Genomic DNA, 10279 nt, shown 5'->3' with positions numbered 1-10279 from the left:
GAGACATCAGCAGAGTTGCATTTATTATAAAGTGGAGAAACATTCAGGTAAAAACTGGGGAGCTTCTATTTAGAAATGTAAGCTCTATGAACCACTTTAAATTGTAGAAGAGAATGATGAGCACAGAAAGATGATTTATTAACCCGTTTAAGAATTTTATTCCATCTATCATCAGAAATCTGACAATTCAGGTCATCCTTCCAAGCTTTTTTTGTTTTATCTAAAAAGTCTTGTCTAGAATCAATCAACAAGTTATAGATACCGGTAATAGAACCATTAACAAAAGGTTTTAAATTTAAAAGGTCGTCCAGTAAATTTTTATCAGGACCTATAGAAAAAGTAGCTAATTGGAAACGTAGAAAATCTCTAATTTGAAGGTATCTAAATAAAGCAAGAGATCCTCAGATAAACAGGTCCCAAAAACACTTAATACCTAATTCACCCCAATTTTTAAAGACTTTATCAGTCATGGAAGGGATAAAAAAAAATTAAAGAGAATGGGAGATGATAATGAAAAATTCGCTAAACCAAAAAATTTTCTAAATTGAGACCAGATTCTTAAAGTTTGCTTAACAATTATGTTATCTGTTGTTTTATTTGCTGAAAAAGAAGAGTATGATTCAAGAAGAGAGACAATAGAGGAATTTTTTACAGAATTAACTTCTAAGGAAACCCATGATGGGCAATCTTTACGATAAATATAATAGGACCAGAAAGTAATATTCCTTATATTGGCAGCCCAATAGTAAAACCTAAAATTGGGTAGGGCTAGTCCACCCATCTCTTTATTTCTTTGTAAGTAAACTTTACTTAAACGAGCTTGTTTATTATTCCAAATATAAGAGGTTAAAATTGAACCTAAAGAATCAAAGTACATCTTAGGAATAAAAATAGGTAAGGCCTGAAAAAGATATAAAAATTTAGGAAGAATCTTCATTTTAATCAAATTAATTCGGCCAATTAGGGATAAAGAAAGAGGGGACCATTTAGAAAGCATCTTTTTCACATAATTCAATAAGGGGTTTAAGTTTTCTTTGAATAAATTCTTGAAGTTTTTAGTAATTGTTACACCTAAATATGTAAATTGACTTGTAACAACTTTGAACGGAAATTTGGCATTTGATGACATTAGGTCATTTAAAGGAAATAGCTCACTTTTATGTAGGTTCAGCTTATATCCTGAAAAAGAACTAAACTGGGAGATTAAAGAAAGAACCAAAGGTAAAGAAGTTTCAGTGTTAAAGATGAAAAGTAAAATATCATCAGCGTATAATGAAATTTTATGAGACATACCTTCCCTTAGTGTACCAGAAATGTCCTTAGCTTCTTGAAGTGCTATTGCTAAGGGTTCTATAGCTAAAGCAAAAAGTAAAGGACTAAGAGGACATCCTTGTCTAGTTCCCTGTTGTAATTTAAAGGGCTTAGAAATTTGGGAGTTAGTAATAACCTGAGCAGTAGGAGACAAGTAGATTAATTTAACCCAACAAATAAAATTAGGCCCAAAATTAAACTTTTCTAGGGTCTTAAAAAGATAATTCCACTCAATCCTATCAAAGGCTTTTTCTGCATCTAAGGATAATATACACTCTGATATTTTTTTGGAAGGTGAATATGTCACATTCAATAATCGATGTATATCAAAATGTGAGTAATGATTTTTAATAAATCTTGTCTGGTCATGTGATATAATAGATGGTAGAATATTTTCAAGTCTTCAAGCTAAGATTTTGACTAAAATTTTTCCATCAACATTTAATAAAGAAATCAGTCTGTATGAAGAACATGCAGCTGGATTTTATTTTTTTTAAAGAATAAGAGAAATAAAAGCTTCATAAAAAGATTGAGGGAGTTTACCTGATTTAAAGGTCTCTGATGAAACAGAGAATAAATAAGGTGTAAGTAACGTAGTGAAAGTTTTATAAAACTCCCCAGGAAAGCCATCAGGTCCTGGCGTCTTACCAGAATGTAAAGCACGTATAGCCTCAGCCACTTCTTCATTGGAAATAGGCTGATCTAACTGTGTTAGACTATCAGCAGACAATGCAGGAATGTTGATATTACTGAAAAAAGCATTCATATAGGTATCATCTGAAGAAGAGTCAGACTGATACAACTTAAGGTAAAAGTCTTTAAATATGTTGTTAATTTCAGAATGGTCGGATGTCTTAGTTCCATTATCTTTAAAAATTTCTGTGATTTGACGATTAACTGTAAAAAATTTTAAGCGATTGGCTAATAAACTACCAGTTCTATCCCCTTGAATGTAAAATTGAGTTTTACCTCTCAACAGTTTCATTCAGTTGGGTAAGTCAGCAGAAGATTATACTTGGATTGGATTTCAATACGCTTATTATATATACTTGGATCTAGAGATAGGGCATACTTTCGATCAAGATCTTTTAATATCGCTGCTAGGTCAGACCTTTCTTTGTCAGCTTTTTTCTTTATATAGGTAGAGTAAGAGATAACTTCTCCACGAATATATGCTTTTAAAGTATCCCAGACTATATTACCAGCAGTATCTCCTTTAAAATTTTCTTTAAAGAAAAAAGTAATAATGTTTTCCAAAAACTTTAGAAAATTTTTATCAGATAACAATGATAAGTTAAAACACCAACTTCTATTTGGTACAGAGTAAACAGGTAATCTTAAAGCCAGAAGCACAGATGCATGATCAGACAAAGCAATCTCCTTATAATCACAGGATCGTACCAGTGGAAGCAAGTTTCTATATATAAAACAAAATCAATCCGAGAGTACATATGATGAACCTGAGAGAAGTATGAATATTCCTTTTCTTGGGGGTGTAAAAAACGCCAACGTCAAGAATACCACATTGAGATAAAAAAGATTTAAAAAGTAAGACTGATTTATTAGTGACAGGGGTTTTACTTGAAGAGTGGTCTAATATAGGGTCAAGCCAAAAATTAAAATCTCCACCCATCACTAAGGAATACCGATTCAAATCTGGCAGAAAAGAGTACAGACGTACAAAGAACAAGGAGTCATCTGTATTTGGAGCGTATACATTCGCGAATATGATTAGTTTATTCCCAAGACTACCCGAAACAATAACAAAGTGCCCATTTGTATCAGAAATTACATTATTTTGAATAAAGGGTAAATTCTGATCAAACAGAATAGAGACGCCTCTCGATCTAGATTGAGAGGGTGTGAAAATGTATATCCTTCCATCCTTTGAAAGAACGTGAAATATCATCTTTACGAACATAGGTTTCTTGGGGAAAGATTATATGATTTTTAAGTTTCCGGATATAAGAGAAAATCTTATTTCATTTAACAGGGATAATTAGACCTTTCACATTAAAACTGAGTATATTAATAAAAGAATCCATCAAGTATCCTTTAGTAAAAGGTAATCACAGACATGTAGATAGTGAATAAGTAAAACAGTAAAAACATCCAATCAGCTTTATAGAAGAACCCATTTCCCCCCCTTCCTCCCCCCAATGAGAGAAATCAGCCAAGGGAGGCTGAAGACTAATTCTAACGTTCCCAACCCAAAACTCCTGTGGTTCCAGAAAATGTATATGTATAGCTACGCTGAATAAACGATTGTAAATATATATATACACAAAAAAAACAAATAAGTTTGCTAATTACGATTTTTAAAAAAACCATGGGAAAATATAAGTATTAGTCTCGGTAAAAAAGGAAAGACAGATAAGGAAAATCAAATATGGAAAATCAATAAGTAAAACAACATATACTCGCGAGTGCAAAAAAAGAGAAAAGAAACAAATAGATAAAAAAAGGGAAGCCGTTTAGATAGCTTCCTACATAACACTGAGAGAATATAACATATTGTTTAAAAAGAGCTGCGAAAAGCAGCAAGAGAAAATGGATGCAGTCTGCCTGCATATTTTGCATAGTTTGAAAGATAACAAGGCGCCAGTTACTTAGTCAAACAAATGATTAAGACTTCGTAAAACCAAGAAACCTTGTTATGAACAAAACGCCAATTACTTTATTGAACACCTGAAATTAAAACATTTAACATAAAACAACTCAAAGTTGAATTTAAGGATGGAGACTTTGTAAACGTTTCTTAGCTTCTTCAGGCTTCGTAAACCAAGAAACCTTATTATCAGAAGTAGTAACCTTGAGTTTACACGGATCTCTGAGAGAAAGGCGACAGCCAAGCTTAAAAAGATCAGACATGACCTCTTTAAAAGCCTGTCTAGCTCTTAGAATTTCCGGAGGATAATCTTGAACGATCCGGAACTGTTGATCACGAAATTGTAATATACGTTTCTTCCTTGATTCACGAAGGATCTGTTCTTTAATCTCATAGTCATAAAAGCGAATGATAATAGAGTGAGGTTTGGCAGGATCCCAATTAGGCGGAGTAATTCGGTGAACGCGCTCAAATTTTGGTAGTTCCGATAATATATCAGGGAATAAATCTTTCAGCATTTGAGCACAAAAATCGATAGGTTGATTGCCCTCCAGCTTTTCAGGAAATCCAAGAATTCTGATATTGCACCTTCGGTTTCTGGTCTCCAAATCTGTTAAGTTTCTTCAGTAACGCGTCGTATTTTTTAAGCTGTTCCTTAGAAATTCTCTTGAAACCTTCGATATCCTTCTGCAACACCGGCAGAGATTCTTCGTGTAGCTTAATAGGAATTTCAAGGTCATTCACAGTCTGCTGTATACTTCCAAGTTTCCAATTAAGCGTTTTCAGTTCAGATTTAACCAGGTCGAAGGAATTCTGTAACAAATCAAACTTGGATTCCAAGTCATCCAGTTTATCCAATTTTTCGAGTTTCTCTGACATTTGTTGAATCATTTCAGTCAAAGTCTCTAAAGTAGTCTCTTTTTTTGACAGCTTTCTACTCATGGTGCTCTCACCGAGATAGGTTTAAACAGCAAAGTAAGCAAAAAATTTCGGAGCACGTAGCTAGTGCAACCTGCTCCATTACAGCCACCGGAAGTCTCCCCAGCCACTGCATCTACATGTAATGGAAAAGAATGGTCGGAGAACATCATTGACTTGATGGGCCAAATGGCAAGAGATTAGAGTGGTGGCGGATAATAACCATCACTGAATGAGAATCTGATGTGTTCTCAGTGCTTCTGTCTATATCAATAGTGCTGAGGTAGAGGGGGTTGACAGTCATAGAAAAGTGCAACACAGAAACAGGCCCTTCAGCCCATCTAGTTCATACCAAAACATTTAAACTGCCTCTTTCCATCAACCTGTGCCAAGACCATAGCCCACAAATACCCCTATCATTTATGTACCTATCCAAACGATTAAATATTGAAATCAAGCTCGCATGCACCATGTTACACAGCCTCACGACCCTCTGAGTGAAAAAGTTTCCCCTCATGTTCCCATTAAACTTGCATCACACCCTTAACCCATGACCTCTGGTTGTAGTCCCACCCATCCTCAGTGGTTGCATTTACCCTACATATATCCCTCATAATAAATTTGTATTCCTCTATCAAATCTCCTTTTTCCTTTTCACGTCTGTGTTCTGATCGGCCACTGTTCAAGCTGGGTGTAACACTGAAGTACATAGGCATTGATTGTCAGAAAATGTTGAGGTTCTAACTGTTCATGGCACAGCAAAGGGTGGGCCTGGGTTCATTGCTATTCAGTGTCTCCTTCATTTGCCCAACCCTTTGTGTATTTTGCATTCACAAACAAAGTCCAGAAAAGGATGTCTGTGAAAGGATGTCTTATGTCTGTGAAACAGGACATTCTGATCTACAGCCTGTTCCCAGGGATGCAAATCAAGACAAACACAAAGTGCTGCTGGAAGACACTCACTGCCTCCATGATTTTGCTGATGATTGGGAGTAGACTGATCAGACAGTTATGGGGTTGGATTTCAGAGGCTATTTCTGGAAAGAACAGAGCTGCGCAGATTTTCCAGTTTGTTATATAAAGGCAGAATTACAACTGTAGTGTAAAACCTGGATAGAAGCACATCTAATTTTGAGGCATACTGGGATGATTTCTGATTCCATAGCTTTTGCTGTCTCAAATACACCCAGTTGCTTCTTGAATTCACATGCAGAGAGTTGAATTAGTTGTTTTTTTTTAAATGACGGTTGCAACTAAAGGAGGAAGTAGGGGTAGGTATTCCGCTGTGGAGACAGCCTTTATGTGACAAAGCTCTGAACTTGAAATCCAACCCACTGAATGCTTTCAAATTTTTTCTTTTTCTAAAATAGATGACAAGACCTTGTGAAGAAATCAGCGTAAGTCTGCATGATTGATTAAAGGTCGTAGATAATTATGACATGCGTAGTATGATGCACATAAAATATATAAAATAAATATACATTATATAATGTAATAAAAAGCTATTATACAGCTTCAAAACTGCAAGCCATGATTGACTGCCTTCTTTGCTGTCCATAACACTCCCAGTCTTGGTGTCATCCACAAATTTGTTGATCTGGTTAATGACATTATCATCCAAATTGTTGATGTAGATGACAACCAATAACTGACTCAGCACCAATCCCTGTGGCACTCCACTAATCACAGACCTCCAGTCAGAAAGGCAACCATCTACTACCACACTCTGGCTTCTCCCGCCAAGCCAATGTCGAATTCAAAGGGATCTGGGAATACAGGTCCATAATTCATTGAAAGTAGCATCACAGGTAGACAAAGTTATAAAGAAAGCTTTCAGCAAGTTGGCCTTCACAACTGAAAGTATTGAGTACAGGAGATGGGATGTTATGTTGAAGTTGTACAAGAAATTGGTGAGACGTAATTTGGAGAATTATGTGCAATTTTGGTCACCTGCCAGCAGGAAAGTGGTAATAAGATTGAGTGAGTACAGAGAAATTTTACATGGATGTTGCCAGGTCTGGATGACCTGAGTTATCAAGAAAGATTGAATAGGTTAGGACTCCAGTCCCTGGAACATAGAAGATTGAGAGAATATTTGATAGAGGTCTATAAAATTATGAGGGGTGTAGATAGGGAAAGTGTAAGTGGCTTGTTCCACTGAGGCTGGGTGGGTTTATGACTAAGTTATGGGCTAAGGGTGAAAAGTGAAAAGTTTAAGAGGAACATGTGGAGAAACTTCTTCATTCAGAGGGTCCTGAGAGAGTGGAACATACCGCCAAAGCAAGTAATGCATGCAAACGAAATGCTGGAGGAACTCAGCAGACCAGGCAGCATCTATAGAAAAAAGCACAGTCGATGTTTTGGGCCAAAACCCTTTGGCAGGAACTTTGACTGTCCTTTTTTTCCATCGATGCTGCCTAGCCTGCTGAGTTCCTCCAGCATTTTGTGTGTGTTGCTCAGATTTCCAGCATCTGCAGATTTTCTCTTGTTTATGATGCATGCAAACTCCATTTCAATGTTTAAGAGAAGTTGGGATGGGTACATGGACTGTAGGGGTATGAAGAGCTATGGCCTCAGTGCAGGTCAATGGGAGTATGCGGATTAAATGGTTCGGCACAGACTAGATGGGCCAAAGGGCTTGTTTCTGTGCTGTATTTTTGATGACTCTATGACTCTAAAGAGTTAATTTCATTTTTTACCAGCAGATCCTCCCCTGCCTACCTGCCTGTCCTTTGATAGATTGTGTATCCTTGGATATTAAGCTCCCAACTACATTCACCTTTCAGCCATGTCTCCATGATACCCATAACGTCATACCTCCCCATCTCTAACTGTGCTGCAGGATTATCTGCCTTATTTCACATACAGCATGCATTCAAATGCAGCACCTTCAGGTTGTATTTGCCACTGCAATTTTCCCTGTCGTCTGCCTGTCCATTCCTGACAGTCTCACTATACACAATCTCTGCTTGTAAACCAACATCCCTGTTCTCAGCCCTATCACTCCAACACCCAACCTCCTACCAAATTAGTTAAAACCTTCCCCAACAGCTCCAGCAAACCAGCCCACAAGGATATTGGACCCTGAAGGTTTTAATTGTAGCCAGTCCTTTTGTACAGGTCATAACTTCCCCAGAAGATACCCATAAATCTGAAACCCTGCCCCCACACCTGTTCCTCAGCCATTCATTCACCATCCAAATTATCCTATTCTTGCCCTCACTGACAAGTGGTACAGGCAGTAATCTAGAGATTGTTATCCCGGAGTTCCTGCTTTTCAACTTTCCACCTAGCTCTCTAAATTCTCTCTTTAGGACCTCCTGTCTTTTCCCTCCTATGTCATTAGTACCAATATTTACCAAGAAGTTTGGCTGCTCACACCCAGCACCTGGGGGGCATCTGGGTCTTCTATCACATCCACAGACTCTCCTGTCTACTCCTCTACCTACAGAATCTCTTATCACCATTGCATTCCTCCTCTGGCCACTTTTCTTCTGAGCCACAGCACTAGACCTGAGAGCCAGAGTCCTACTTGTTGTGGCTCCCCCCAGTAGGTTGTTCACACCCCAGCCCTCAACAGTGTCAAAATGGTATGCTTCTTATTGAGGGGAATGGCCACACGAGTGCTCTATACTGGCTGCCTATTTCCATTTCCTCTCCTGAGAGTCACTCATTCACCTGCCTCCTCTGTTTCCCTCATGAGCCGACAGTCATCAAGTTGTGGCTCCCATCGCTGAGCACATTCTCTGAGGAGCTGGAGCTCAGTGCACCCAGTGCAGATGTGGTCATCTAGGCATCTGAAGGCCTCCCAGAATCCCACACCTCACACAAAGAATAAAACACATGCCTTGCAGCCATTCTTGCTGCCCTAACTATATGCTAAGCGATGGAGAACGAGCGAAGAAAAGCCGAGCAAATACTTACATCGCCAACACCTGCCATCACCCTAACCTGTTGAGCCAAAGCCAAAAGTCTCCCCACTCTATCACTGTCCCATTCATATAATAGCCGCTCTGTTTGCCCCGCCTCATTTTTATTGGAATGAATCTTGAACTCCAATTAGCCTGTGTTCAAGCTCCAAAAGAAAAACAGATACGAAGCACTGATATTTAAAGCTCTTCCCTTGAACTGGATGAAGACACTTTTACTTTTTGCCTCCATACTCCAATTGGCCACGGTTCAAGCTGGGTGTAGAACTGAAGTACGTAGGCACTGAGTGTCACTACATGTTGATGTTCTACTTGTACATGGTGTAGCAAAGAGTAGGCCTGGTCTCATTGCTATTCAGTGCTTCGTACAATTACCAATGGTTTGTGTTCTGTGCATTTGCAAGCAAAGTTCTGAAAAGGATGTAGGTGTCTTATGTCTGTGTAACAATCTACAGCCTGTTCTCAGGGATGCAACCCAAAACAAACATAAAATGCTCCTGGAAGACCATCAATGCCTCCATGATTTTGCTGCTAATTGAGAATAGACCGAGCAGACAGTAACTAGGTTGGATTTCAGTGGTTATTTCTGGAAAGAGCGTAGCTGTCCAATTTTCCAGTTTGTTGTATGATGGCAGAATTACAATTATAGTGTAAAACCTAAATAGAAACACATCTAATTTTGGAGTATACTGGGATGATGTCTGATCCCATAGTTTTTGCTATCTCAAATATGCTCAGCTGCTTCTTGAATTCACATGAAGAGAGTTGAATTAGTTATTTTTTTATGATGGTGGGAATTAAAGGAGGAAGCAGAGATAGATATTCCACTTTGAATTTCTAACTGAGCATGCAACAGTTTGACAAGTACAGATAACTTTAATAACTATTTACTGCCTAAGATATCTATCAGCTTTCCTGTGTTAGCAATTCATTTGTCAGTTAGCTGGTGATGCTCTCATTATCCCCATCCATATTCCTCACTGAACCATAGTTAGTTGCCTGACTTGAATGAAGGATGTAGTCAGTCTTGGGAGTACACACTAAAGCATGGGTTCCCACCCTTTTGAATGCCATGGAGCCTTACCATTAACTGCGGGGTCAATGGAAAATAGGTTGGGAACTCCTGTGCTAAATCAAAGTTCACCAAAATTCCTATAGTGTATGCTGTGAAGAAACAAGTGTTCTGTAAAATGGCCCCTGGGGAATTTTCATCACACAAACGTACAGTAAACAGAATGTAATTGGAATTTAACAATCTGTGTTGTCCACTGATTTACGACTATTAATGGTTTACAAGACTACATTTAAGTTCCAAGTCTGGAGGTTTGTCCATCAGATTTTGAAAATGGTGAACCTCAGAATCAACATGAGAGTAGAACCTTTTACAAAATCTCTCAGAATATATTCTGACTGTGCCTTGCTGAAATACTTTTATTGTGCTGGTGGTTTCAGAGCAAGTGACATTTTATCAGAGGATCATTGATTTGAAGTAGTAACTCAGTCCCTCTCCAAA

Source organism: Hypanus sabinus, chromosome 13, assembly GCF_030144855.1.
Source record: "Hypanus sabinus isolate sHypSab1 chromosome 13, sHypSab1.hap1, whole genome shotgun sequence".
In the NCBI taxonomy this organism is placed as follows: Eukaryota; Metazoa; Chordata; class Chondrichthyes; order Myliobatiformes; family Dasyatidae; genus Hypanus; species Hypanus sabinus.
The sequence above is the reverse complement of the archived record's forward strand: the minus strand, read 5'-3'. Positions refer to the sequence as shown.